The following is a 10,692-nucleotide window of genomic DNA, read 5'->3' as shown; positions in this document are numbered from 1 at the left end:
CAGTGAAAAATTTCTTCCTAATGTCTAGTCTAAACCTACCCTCTTTCAGCTTATACCCATTACCCCTTGTCCTCTCACTACACCCCCTGATACAGAGTGTTTCCCCATCTCTCCTGTAGCCCCCTTGAAGTACTGGAAGGCTGCTAGATGATCTCTCCAGAGCCTTCTCTTCTCCAGGCTGAACAACCCCAACTCTGTCAGCCTGTCCTCATATGAGAGGTGCTCCAGCCCTCTTGGTCATCTTTGTGTCTTTCCTCTGGGCTTGCCCTGACAGGTCCATGTCTCTCCTGTGCTGAGGACTGCAGAGCTGAGGTCTCACGAGAGTGGAGCAGAGGGGCAGAATCACTTCCCTCGACCTGTGGGTCATGCTTGTTTTGATGCAGCCCTGGATATGGTTGGCTTTCTGGGCTGTCAGTGCACACTGCTGGGTCACGTTGAACTTCTCACCAACCAACACCCCTAAGTCCTTCTCTTCAGGACTGCTCTCAATCCATTCTCTGCCCAGCCCATGTCTGATCTTGAGATTGCCTCAACCCACGTGCAGGACCTTGCACTTGGCCTTGTTGAACTCCATGAGGTTTGCAGAGGCCCACATCTCAAGCCTGTCAAGGTCCCTCTGCATTGCATCCCTTCCCTCCAGTGTGTCGACCACACCACACAGCTTGGTGTCATCGGCAAACTTGCTGAGGGTGCACTCAATCCCACTGTCCATGTCACCAACAAAGATGTTAAACAACACTGGTCCCAGTACCAATCCCTGCAGAACACCACTCGTCACCGGTGTCCACTTGGACATCAGGGCATTGACTGCAACTCTTTGAGTGCGACCGTCCAGCCAGTTCCTTATCCTCTGAGTGGTCCTTCCATCAAATCCATGTCTCTCCAACTTAGAGACAAGGATGTCATGGGGGACAGTGTCAAATGCTTTGCACAAGTCTAGGTAGATTACATCAGTTGCTCTTCCTTTATCCACCAAAGCTGTGACCCGGTTGTTGAAGGCCACCAAATTTGTCAGGCATGATTTGCCCTTAGTGAAGCCATGCTGGCTGTCACCAATCACTTCCTATTTTCTATATACTTTGGCATAGTTTCCAGGAGGATCTGCTCCATGATCTTGCCAGATACAGAGGTGAGACTGACCAGCCTATTGTTCCCTGGGTTTCCTTTATTTCCGTTTTGAAAAATCTATTCATTTATTTTTATATTAGTAAAAAGTCCATGATTTAACCATAAGGAAATATTTTTCCTTCAGTACATATGTTACCAAAGGAGAACATTTATTGTTGGTATGTATTTCATTGTGGAAGACTCTGCACAAGCAGACAGCAGCCCAGTCTCCTGGGAGAAGGCAACACCTGTATTCTTCCCAAGAGCAGAAGGTGCGAGGTTATACACTGTGAAATTCTGCCCCAAATTTAACCCAGTGACCTACTGCATGAGTTCCTGCTCTTCACACATTAATCACAACAGACGTGTTCCAAAGGACATGCCAGTTTATGTCCCAAGGAAATATGAAGGATATTCTGAACACCTGCTAACTTGTAGCAAAGATGAAGAGCTTGCATTTTAGGAAAAAAAAAAAAAAAGAAAGAAAAATAGCAGATTTTTCGTGTAACAACTATGTAGTATGACAGGAGAAAAGGGGCTTTTGTTGGTTTTGCAACCTCTACCATTTGAGTAGTCTAAGATGTTATCAGCAGTTTTGGCCATAACTTCCCATGCAGGCAGAACTTCTTCCACTGGTTCTGGAGACAGGCTGGAAAAGGAGTAATTAGTACAGCTTGAGTACTAGGAGACATAATTTTGAGAGAGAACTTTCCCATTTTCCTCTGGAAAAAAATCAAAAACAATGCTCGTTTGATAGCAGCCAGAATTCCAAGTACAGAGCTTCAGCACTGAAAGAGTTTTCAACTGGAGAGACACATTCTTTACTATCCTGAAGTACTGTCATACTAGCAAGTGGCCTGGATACTTGATGAACCATTTGTGTTTCAGCAATTTTGTCATTTCAGACAGCATTGTAGTGAAAATCATACATACATACACATGCTCATATGCCCATAGAGATACACGTAAATTATTTAAAGCTTTAGGAAAAGGAGGAAAGCCATATCAATATATCACTCCTCAACCAAAGCCCCAAAATACTTATTTAAAGGAAGGAAGGCAGGACCTAAATGTGGTGGGTGGGCCCTTGCCAGAATTTCCAGCCTCCATTTGTGTGGAGACCTTAAACCTTTTCAGAGAGCTCACCAAATTGGAGGGATGATTAAAAAAAGAAATTTTCCTCTCTGGTTCTTTAATCTGGCAATCCAGTTTACCCAAGAATAAGCCAAAAGATGTCTTTTCCCCAAGGTCCTGAAGTCATTGACCACTTCAGAAAAAAAACATAATATGTTGTTTGTTTTGCTTGGTGGTTTCCTAGCACTGTTTCAGTGTTGGGTATTCCCCATTCTGCTTTGAATAAGATATTTTGAGTAGCAGACTTGGTTCCGGTCCCCTTCCCCATAGCCAGCTACTGTGAAGAGCTATGTGAAAGCCATGAGAAGAGACTATTGCGGAAGAGTTCTTCTGTGTTCCTCACTTTCCATGTACATATTATGTCAGCTGAGTGGCTTCTAAGAAATAAGGATAGAGGACAGTTCTGTTGTTCCTTCTGTTTTCCTACCTGGTGTATGTCTTCCCCACCCCTACTATGCCTCTCTCCTGAAGGCTTCGTCATTTATATTTAAAGGACGTTGAAAATGCATGTTAAACTAAGCCTGACTTAGTGAGTGTAGCACAATTAATAGTATAATTATATAATTTTTCTGGAGTCATAAAAAGATGCACGTGTATACTTTGCCTAGTAGGCCTGTATAGAATGTATATGTCAATGCGGGTACCATGTGTAAACATTATTTGCTGTTAACTAAAGTCCCTAAAGACTGCAAGCTATCATTACCTTGTTCAGCTGGGTTACTCTCTCAAAAAACAATAACAACACAACTCTCTGAAGTCAAGAAATCAGTTTTATCTGTATGTGGAACGTAAATCTATTTGGACTCTTCAAAGCAACCTCCACTGGGAATCCCTGCCTCCGAATGGTACCAATCTCTGAACAACCCAAAGCACAGTTTCTTCAGAGTAGACAGCTGGGGTTTAAATAAACATTCATCATGGAGACTATGGACATCCTGACACTAATTAAAAAAAAACCAAAACTGCAAGAACAAATAAAAACCATAATCCATTGCAGAAAATAAGCTGTGGTACACTTCTGCTCATGTGTGCAATGTGCGAAATCATTGTAAGTAACCAAAAAGCTACAGACAGAAGTTATATTCAGCAGTTCTGTTTAAAGGTCTGCAGGATCAGAGTCCCTTTTTTTTTTTTTTTTTTTTCCCTAGACTATCCATTTCTGCAGTAGGGTCTGTAAGTCCAGTATAACAAAGCCAGTAAGTGACTTTCTCAATGGGACTTACTTCCTACATCAACCACAATGTGCTGTGACAATGCATGGGCTGTGCAGAAGCAGCCATTCCACACTCTGGAGGGTACCATCCCTGTTCCTGTTGGTTTAACTAAGGCATGAATTTCCAGTATTCTCGTCTCTACTTCGAAAGTACATGGAGCTTGCCACACAGAAACAGGGCTCATGGCCCAGCTCTGAAGCCATACCAGGCGCTGATGCTTCTGCTTACTGCCTGTGGTGTAGCTCATCAGGGACCAGGTTGTTGCCCTTGAACCACGTGCAGCTGTTTAGCGATTCAGAGGGTGCTCCCTGGGCTGAGTACTCTTGCTGTGTTGGAGCCATGTGGCCCCCTCAGCAATGCGAATTCTTGCCTTTAAGAGGTGTTACCAAATGTCTGCAGGGCTCTGCTGCGTACCCAGCCAGACCTGCCTCTCCAGAGTGCCCATGGCTAAATGCTGTTTTGGGTTTCCTCTTAGCTATCCCCCTTCCCACTTACGGTCAAACAAAGGTCTTGCTTTGAGGTGGTAGAGTCAGAAGCACCAGCCATTCCAACCAGCAGCAACGCATGTCTACAGCTGCCAGCCAAGAGTGCTCTACAATGTCTTTTCCACTTGGCAATGTATCGTGTGCTTTTCAGCAGAAGTTAACTTGAATAATGTGAAAAGCTCATTTCTGAAGACATTCTTGCTCGTGGCCCTGGCACCCACAGTATGTTTGGCAGGAGGCAAGCCCATGTAGCTTGGCCGCCTGCTAGTCTATTTTCAATTATCTAGGGTGCTCAGAGAAGAAGACATTAGTATTGCTGAGGATGACATAGCAAATTACTACTGCTCCCTAACCTTTTAAAATTGCTAACACTGTTGTAATCTGTAATTACAGAAATCAGTGTGAGAATTGTGGCACAGTATAATTATCTTTCCTGATACTTTATTGCTGTATGAATTATTAATCAAAATCGGTCTTGTATAGTATTTGCAGCAACTAAGAAGAATAATGTATAATTAAATTTCATTATTTCTATTTTTGTGCTGGTGTTTTATGATGTTGTAATTGATAATTAATTGGTTAAAAATTCACACAGTTCTTGGGAGCTTCGTATGACTATGACTGCTCAGTATACAGCATTTAATAATTGAATAATGGGCTCACTGAAGAGACCTTTGTATATAGTCTTCTGTCATTACAGTGAGCTCTCAAAAATGGTGAATTAATCATTAGGCCTTTCAATAGTTTCTTTTTAAAGGAAAGCAGTGACAATATAATCATATCCTTTGTTGTTATAGCTATAATTGAGAGATCGTGATAACCAATTATAAGGATGGTCATTTTAGGAGCTCTGAAGTGTCAGTTATTGATAAATTTCCTTAAAACCAAGGTGTTGATTACATAGAACAAGTCTTTTCATAGAAAAAATATTAGGAGATGGGGAAGGAAGCCTGGAAAATTATTTTACTCCCACTCGCCACTTAAAAACAATGCATGTTTATCCCTAAAAACTGTCAAGTCTGATGTGCTTTTGCTGCCATTTGTCAGAAGTGCAAGTTCCTCTCAACTTTTTCATTATTTTACCGTAATTCTCCCCAGTTTTTTCCTAGTACATTTTGCTAAATTGTTAGGGGAAAAAAAAAAAACAATAGAAAACCTCAGAACAAGAGTATTTTTTCACACTCTCTTAATCCTGTTAAACAGAAGAACTGTGAGATGTTGCATGCAAATCTGGAGTGCAGACTCTCCAGCTACCTGTGACCAAAGTCTTAGGTGCATTCAAGCTGACCAAAGTATTCCTAAGTGTCTTTTTTATCTGTTAGTGGAGCACAGGAACAGGAACTAAAAATAACCCCAGTTCAGTATTGATCCTCTCTTAACACAACCAGGGGAAAGCTGAGAGTCACCTTGTACAGCAGGTTGTAATGCGAGCTCCAGCTTATGCTTCCAAGCAAACCTGGTGGTTCATTTTACTGGGTCCTGACCCAGTATGGTGATTCCTCAGTGAGAAATCACGGTGTTACCTGTTGGCTTCTGTACTAAAATGTAGTGTTACAGGCATAATGAGGAGATAGCAATGAACCTTTTGAGGACTTTACCATGAAGTTGTTGGGAGTCCTCTGTGCACTGTCCCTCAGTTCAAGAGGGACAGGGAACTGCTGGAGAGAGTCCAGTGCAGAGCCACAAAGATGATGAAGGGAATGGAGCATCTCCCTTATGAGGAAAGGCTGAGGGAGCTGGGTCTCTTTAGTTTGGGAAAGAGGAGACTGAGGGGTGACCTAATTAATGTTTATAAATACGTGAAGGGTGAGTGTCAGGAGGATGGAGCCAGGCTCTTCTCTGTGACACCCAGTGACAGGACAAGGGGCAATGGGTTCAAGCTGGAACATAGGAGGTTCCACTTGAATATGAGGAAAAACTTCTTTACAGTGAGGGTGACAGAGCACTGGAACAGGCTGCCCAGAGAGGTTGTGGAGTCTCCTTCTCTGGAGACATTCAAAGCCCGCCTGGATGCGTTCCTGTGTGAGCTGATCTAGGTGTTCCTGCTCCGGCAGGGGGATTGGACTAGATGATCTTTCGAGGTCCCGTCCAATCTCTTACATTCTGTGATTCTGTGATTCTGTGCTGTAGATCTGGTGTCCTGCTTACACCTCCTGAGATACAAGGGAGCTTTTGTTTCGTGGGATGAGATGATGCCTTGAGGCCCCCCTTTTCCCCCATCCCCTTCCTCACTGGAGTTGTGCCATGGAGAGGCTACAAAGACACTTCCAGTGCAGCCTGTGAACCTTTTATCTGTTGAGCTTAACATCTGATGGCTTCTCATGTCCTAAACCCACCACCCTGCTGGAGCCAGTGGGAGTGGGAGCCCCCGGCGTCAGGGACACCCAGCACATGTAGTCTTTGGACAGACGTTTTGTGCTGCTGGCTCTCAGCAGGTTGGTCTCCTGCAACTTCAGTCCCCGTTCGAGAGAGGGGAGCATGGGGCAGTGTGCCCATTGCTCTCTCAAAGTGATAGATTTGGGGTTTCATCTATGTTGTCATCCACCAAATAATTTGTTTCTGAGACAGTGGTTAGTAGGTCAGGAAAGATGGATACAAGCATTCCTCTGCCCAGGCAGTTTGTTGTTGGCCAGTGTGCTGGAGCATGTGAATACTCATCCTGTGTAAACTTTTACCCTGAGTAATGTGGCCCTGGGTGTTTTTATTAGGAGTGACTAATCCTTTTACAAATCCAGTGAGTTCTTTGCCCAGTAACACGCAGCAGTGGTCAGTTGTACATATGGCTTATTACACCGACTGTGAAATCTCTCAGGAAAAACAAAACAAGCATCTTCCTATGAGTACAGGGTGCAATTTCAGTTTGTTTCTATGGTCAAGAATCACAGCTCTTCTTTTTACAAATTCTGTGTTTGTCTTGCTTCTTTTACTTGGGTGTCCTCTCCTATTTGCAGCATTAGAAACAGTAAATAGCAGTGGTGCTTTGACCTTTTTATTTTGTATTATTTGTATAGTGTTTATCGAGTTGATAATACATGTTGCAGAGGGTTTTTTCTCTTTCCTTGCTGGAAATATTTTCCGTGTTCTCCTGAGGATTTATTTTCTCCCTGTTTCAACATCAGTAATCAGATGCAGACACTGCACAACAGTGTACTACATCAGAAGTAGCTAGAAAATATATCTCCTATTATAATATTTCACTCTCTCTTAAAATCTTAAGTGGTGACTGTCTGTCTGTCTCCAGTCTGTCTTTTCATGAGAGACTCCAAACTGGAATTGAGATTCCAGGTCAATGAGTTCCTGTTTTACTGTGATAGTGGTCAAACACTGCAACAGGTTGTCCAGAGACGGTGTGGGGTCTTCATCTTTGAAGAGATGCAAAACCCAACCACACATGGTCCTGAGCAGGCTGCTCTGGGTCACCCTTCTTTTAGCGGGGAGACTGGACTAGACAATATCTAGAGTTCCTCTCCAACATCAACTGTTCTGGTTTTTTTCTTTCTAACTGCCACTTGTGTATAATAGAATGCCCTGGATTTAGTGTGTCACCTTGTTAGAGTCTAGTTCTTTTTTATATTAAGTCTTTTTGAAATTCCCGACAATCCCTATTACCTTTGACATTTGAAATAATTTTATCAATTTCATCTCCCTGTCATGGTCTGTGGTCACTAATCAATATAGGATCATCAGATAATTCATTTTGGGAGGGACCTCAGGAGGTTCCTAGCATTGAAAGCAGGTCAGCTCTGAGATCAGAGCAGGTTGCTCAGTGCTATATCTAGTCCTTTCCTCCAAGGATGGAAATGACACAGCTTCTCTGGGCAAATTTGTTCCTCAGTTTTTCCTCATGTCCAGGGTAAACCTCTGTTGTTTCAAGTTGCTCCCATTGTCTGGCTCCATCTTGTCGATGACCTTGCTGTAGGTAGTGGCAGGCTGCTGTTTAGGACCCCAGTGTGCCCAGGCAGTCTCCCATCCAAGTACTGACTGTCCCCAACCCTGCTTTAGCTTCAGAGATCAGCCCAGCTTCAGAGAACAGCCAGGCTTAGGTGTGTTGCATGGCAAGGCCATAGGCAGGTGGGAGACACTGGTACTGCTGCTGTTTCATTTCTGGAGGAGTTTCACCGTTGACCTGCTGAAAATTGCCCCTGTATCCTCTATGTTGAATACAGTTTAGCCTAAGTGATTTCCAGTCTGATGCAACTTCTCACTTTATGACAACTGAGCTTCTCTAGCAGCCTTTTGTAAAGGTTTTGTTGAAGGATTTCTGAAAGTCAACACCAATTAGCACGTACCAGTGTTCCTCACTGCTAATTTGACACACTTCAGGAATTCTAATAGAGCCCTTCAGAGACATGACTTCCCCTTGTAGAAGCCATGCTGCTTTGTCACAATGATAATTTGCCTGGAAGTGCTCTAGCTCTACCATGATAGCGATTTACATTTTCATGTAATTAACCCAGTTCTGATGCAGGACTTTCTGGTCTGTCTTTGATAAGATTTTCTCTCCCCTGTTTCCCTTTAAAAACAGACACCACATTGCCTGCCTTCTAGTCTTGTGAGGCAAGAGCTGGTTTTTCGTGATAGGTAATGTATTTTTGGTAGCAGCTGAGGCAGTGTGTTCATGAGTTCCTGGAGAGTTTTGGCTGAGTGCCAGCCAGTACAGACCATGTGCTGCAAACCAAAGTGATGTGGATGTTCCATGAGGAAATTTTTTGTTCTCCTGAGGTTTCACATGCCTCTTCCATGCTGCCCCATGCAGAAAGCCTTGGTGAGATCTCCCACCCATCGCTGTGGAAGGACCGTGTAAGCAACATTCCAGTTTGCTTCACTGCAGTTGTTGGCCTTTACCAGCAACATTTTTTTGGCGAGGTTTCAGTGGTGCTTTCCTTGCCCGCAATAGTTCGTGCCAGTTTCTGGAAACTTTTGTTTCAAAGAAGCTTTTTCTGGCAGTGTGGTGACCTATATGCAAACAAATGCACAGCACATTCTTTTGAGCCAGAGAAAGGCTTGCTAAGACATTCTCTCTTCAGTTTGAAGAAATACCAAGTGTGTAACAATTATTTCCACGAAGATGGCTCTGCAAACTCAGCATAATACTGAATTCAGCAAAAAAATTATACAGTTTGAATTAACACTGTATAAAAGACTTCCAGCCTGGCTTGCCTCAGAGAGAAAGTTAATACCCAATCCTTGCTTTTCTCTTCCAAGGAGAGGAATAAAAATCAATTTTGACTTCTGCTAGTTTTCTTGCTACTTCATACCAAAGCCCTGCAGTGACCTCTTTGCACTCTAAACCCTTTCCCCATGAAAATGAACAGTATACTTCCCAGTGCAGGGTTTCACCATCTTGCTCCTGTCCTGCAGAATAAAGCCCTCTTGGAGAGGAAACACCTCGTGCCTGGAGGTCATTCAGTCAATGGCAGATCGTGGAAAAGGGAAGACCATAAATCACTTGTGTTGAAACATTAAAAGCTGATAAAATAGGTGGTCCTGAGCCATAGCCCAGCCCTGGCTTCCCTGTGCGCAATGCAGGGCTCAGGGTGCTTCCTGGAGCAGCCAGGATCACGGCCAGGGGAAGTCTGTGTCGGGCTGAGATTGCAGCTGCTGGCCAGGGCATCCACATGGGCTCTCGGAGTGGCTGTGGGAGGGGGCATGGCGTGGGTCTGCTTTTGGGAAGCCCCTGGAGTCACAACGGTAGCTAAAGACTGCCTTGGGAGAGCAGGGCGATGTAAGCAGCTGGGTGGAGGTCCTTCCCAGGAGTGCAACTAGGGATCGGCTGGAGCAGAGGGTGCAATTTACAGCCCCAGCATCTCAGTAGTAGTGCATCGGTCAGGTTTCCTAGCGCAGAAAGCAGGCTCACTTGCCAGCGGGGAAATACACCGTGGTTTTTTCAGCACTTCACAGGGCATGCAATGAAGTTTTTAAAAAAATACACTTGATGAAAACTGTAGTTAAAAAGTGGGAAATTACTAATTAGTAACCAAGTAATTCAGGGTTTGATTCACACAAATTGCACTATTACTGTAAAAAAGAACTGCAATTTCAGGTAAACAGTGGTTTTGTTTTTTAAAAAAAGGCACTGAAAATATAATTGATGTTCTGTTCACTACCTGCCAGGTTTTGGGTTTCCTGTACATTTTTTCATCATCTGAGACATTACAGGCATAAGACATGCCTGGGAAAAAAGAAAAAATAATGAATGCTTTCCCCTTTGCATTGTCATTTGCAACTCTCAGGTTTTCCCACTAGATCGTTCTTGTAAATGCTTGCGTTTCGTAGCACGCAAGAGTGACCACTTAGAACATCATTCTAATGCTATCGTTAGCATCAGAGTTTAGTTACACAGAAAGCTATGAGTGGGATGAGCTAAGTGTCATTTTCTCTTTTACCTTACTGTTGTGCTAATAAAATGATTGCTGTCAGTTCTTGTCATTAGTCTCAATTTATGAGGAAAAAAAAAAAAAAGAATGGATTTTCTCCTGATTAAGAAATCCAGCTGGTAAAAAACCCACAGTGTCTCCCTCCCTTACCTGAGTGCGTATCAATAAGCAGGTTTGTAACTTCTCTCTACATATGAAGTCAGTGTAGGGCAAAGGGATACTGGGTTGGTTGGTTGGTTTTTTTCTGTTCATGTAGGCCTTTCAGCTGGGTACTCGGAAGCATAACATGAGTCAGCAGTAAATACTGAAAATACCAGTAAAAGAGAAGCTGGAAGCATCCCATTAAGAATTCCAGTAATATTGTAGTTTTGTAAC

The sequence above is a fragment of the Pterocles gutturalis genome, unplaced genomic scaffold (genome assembly GCF_000699245.1).
Source record: "Pterocles gutturalis isolate BGI_N339 unplaced genomic scaffold, ASM69924v1 scaffold4020, whole genome shotgun sequence".
In the NCBI taxonomy this organism is placed as follows: domain Eukaryota; kingdom Metazoa; phylum Chordata; class Aves; order Pterocliformes; family Pteroclidae; genus Pterocles; species Pterocles gutturalis.
Note: the sequence above shows the minus strand (reverse complement) of the source record.